General features: G+C 37.3%; 1 pseudogene; it reads right to left on the reverse strand.

The window, feature by feature from the left end:
* Positions 1-1956: 1956 nt before the first annotated feature.
* On the reverse strand, positions 1957-2837 carry LOC113222698 (annotated as a pseudogene).
* Positions 2838-2938: the final 101 nt, after the last annotated feature.

The following is a 2938-nucleotide window of genomic DNA, read 5'->3' on the forward strand; positions in this document are numbered from 1 at the left end:
TAGTCCCAGCCACAGGGGAGGACCATCTGAGTCAGAAGGATCAGTTGAGCCTGGGGAGGTTGAGGCAGCAAAGAGTCAGGATTGCATTGTTGTGCACTCCAGCCTGGATGACAAAGAGAGACTCCATTTCAGGAAAAAAAAAAGCAAGGCTGATACATGCTACAACATGGATGAACCTTGAAGACACACTATGTAAAATAAGCCAAATACAAAAGGATAAACATTTAATATCAAATTTTGTGTGTAAGGGAATGTCATATGAGGCTGGCCAATTCTCAGCAGGAGCAGATTGTAGGGATGTTAGAATACTGGTGGCTCATTATGTTTACACACCAGGTCATGGCTGGCCAAGTAGGGAGGCAAGTGCTGCTGTGGTACCCATCTACCCCAATGATTGTTCTGAGTCCTGGGGCTGTTATCTGATGCCTTCCAAGGCTGAACGTCTGTGTAGATATAATTCTGTGCCTCATCTGGGGAGCAGAAAGTTGCATGGGGTATAAGGAGCAGCAGTGATGGCCAGCAATAGCTCTGAGGCTTCCAAGTCTGGCTGCCAGTTACTGTCTTTGCAGAGCTCCACACAGGAGATTGGCAAAAAGGTGTTAATGGGGTAACACTGTTTCCTCTGGTGAGGGGCAGAAGCTTGCTGCTGCCAACAAGGGCCAGCACTGAAATGAGGTGAGCGGAAGAATAGAAGGTTCTCCAAACCAGCCCATAGATGGCTGAGAAAGGCCCTCTGCACAGATACCGCCATGACAACTCTAAAGAGCTCTGTCCCATATATTAACACACACACATATATACACACACGCAGATATAGACATAGAGGTAGATATTTATTCTATTGCTTCTATTTCTCTGAATAAGTCTAATACAACTTGTAACTAGCAAAAGACCACATAAGTTATCAAAAACATACAACAGGAAAAGTCCAGAACCAGATGGTTTCACTGATGAATTGTTTTAAACATTAAAAGTTGTAACTCCAATGTTTCTCACTCTAACAATTGCAATTAGTCAATGCAATATACCAACTCAGTAGAATGAATTTTAGAAAGGAACATGATCATCTCAATTAGTAGAGAAAAAATTTGACATAATCCAAAACACTTTGATAAGAGCACTTAGTAAACTATATATAGACTAAAACTTTCATATGTACCTCAATAAAAGGTACATATAAAAAACTCAAAACTACCATTACATGCAATGGCGAAAGACTAAAAACTTTCAGGCCAGAATAATTGAGCAATACAAGAAAAGAAACACTACAACTGGAAAAGTAATAAGCTTATTTCTACATAGAGATGTTATAATTATATATATATATATATATATATGTACACACATACATATAATTAAAATCCTAAGTAATGATAACACTGTTAACACCAACAATCAAATTCTGCAAAGTTGTAGGATACAAGATCAATACATACACATTCATGGACTAGAATTAAGGGTCAGGAAATAAATCCATACATGTAATTTTTTAACGTGGACTTGACAAAGCTGCAGGAACTGTTGGAAACAATCTAGTTCATGTATTTTAGCCCAATTTTTTAATTTTTATTCTTTTTTTTTTAGGAGAATTAAATCAAACAGATTTTATTCAACTTTTTAGATGAGGAAAACAAATGATACAAAATAAGTCATAAGAAATGCTTTCTTATACCACTATCTCAAACAACTTTCAATGTTTTACAAAATACTCACACAGCAAATATGAAAAGCTTCAACACTCTTTCTTTGTAACTTGCTGCAATAAATGCAGCTTTAACAAACATACAAATTTCTTCTGTATCTTAAAAGTTGAATTACTAATTTTTATGATGTTACTTATATTTTTATTCATACACTTTTAATGACATCATTGCCAATACATACATTATTGTCTTCAACTTTATTTTTACATTAAGCCAACATCTGTCATGCAGCCATCAAAAATCTTACACTAAGTTACACAGGTTTGTAGTCCAATTTAGACTCTAGCTTCTTAGAATCAGCCACTTTTCTGACTACTTTCCTGAAGTCTTCCTGTACTACAAAATCATGATCAGCACAAATTGCGAACATACCAGCTTCAGTACAAACGTTTCTCAGGTCTGCTCCATGAAAGCCATCTGAAAGCTTCACAATTGCTTCATAATCTATTTCACCATGCTTTGTAATGGGACCTGCGTGGATTTTCAGTATGTCTAACCTTGCTTGCTCATTTGGTGAATCAATATATATTTTTCTATCTAATCTCCCTGGATGCAGCAAAGCAGGATCCAGTGTATCTGGTCTGTTTGTAGCCATGATCATTTTAACTCTATGCAGAGTATCAAATCCATCCATTTGATTCAGTAACTCCATTAACGTTCTCTGAATCTCTCTGTCAGCTGAAGTACCCTCAGAAAACCGACGACCACCAATAGCATCTATTTCATCCATAAAAATGATGCATGGTTGATGGTCTCTGGCATAATTAAACATTTCTCTGATCAAACGAGCACTTTCACCAATGTACTTGTCTACAATAGAACTAGATACAACCTTTAAGAAATTGCAGTCCAGCTGGCTAGCAACGCCTCATGCCAAGAGTGTTTTTCCCACACCTGGTGGTCCATATAACAAACAGCCTTTTGGAGGTATTATTCCTACATGCTGAAATAACTCTGGGTTTGTAAGAGGTAATTCTATCACCTCTCTAATTCCCGGATCTGTTCTGATAGCCCTCCAATCTCAGAATAAGAAACATTCCCAGGGTCCTCATGAGACATGTTATAAACCAATGGATCCACCTCTCTTGGCAAATATGTCATGATAGTTAGTGTAGTCATATCCAAAGCAACTCTTGTTCCTGGCTTCAGCTTACTTTTGTCAAGTTGTGGACGACAACCCACAACATATCTTGGTCCATTGGTAGCTTTAACAATGAATTTTTCTTCAGTTAACT

This window comes from Piliocolobus tephrosceles, unplaced genomic scaffold (genome assembly GCF_002776525.5).
Source record: "Piliocolobus tephrosceles isolate RC106 unplaced genomic scaffold, ASM277652v3 unscaffolded_33583, whole genome shotgun sequence".
In the NCBI taxonomy this organism is placed as follows: Eukaryota; Metazoa; Chordata; class Mammalia; order Primates; family Cercopithecidae; genus Piliocolobus; species Piliocolobus tephrosceles.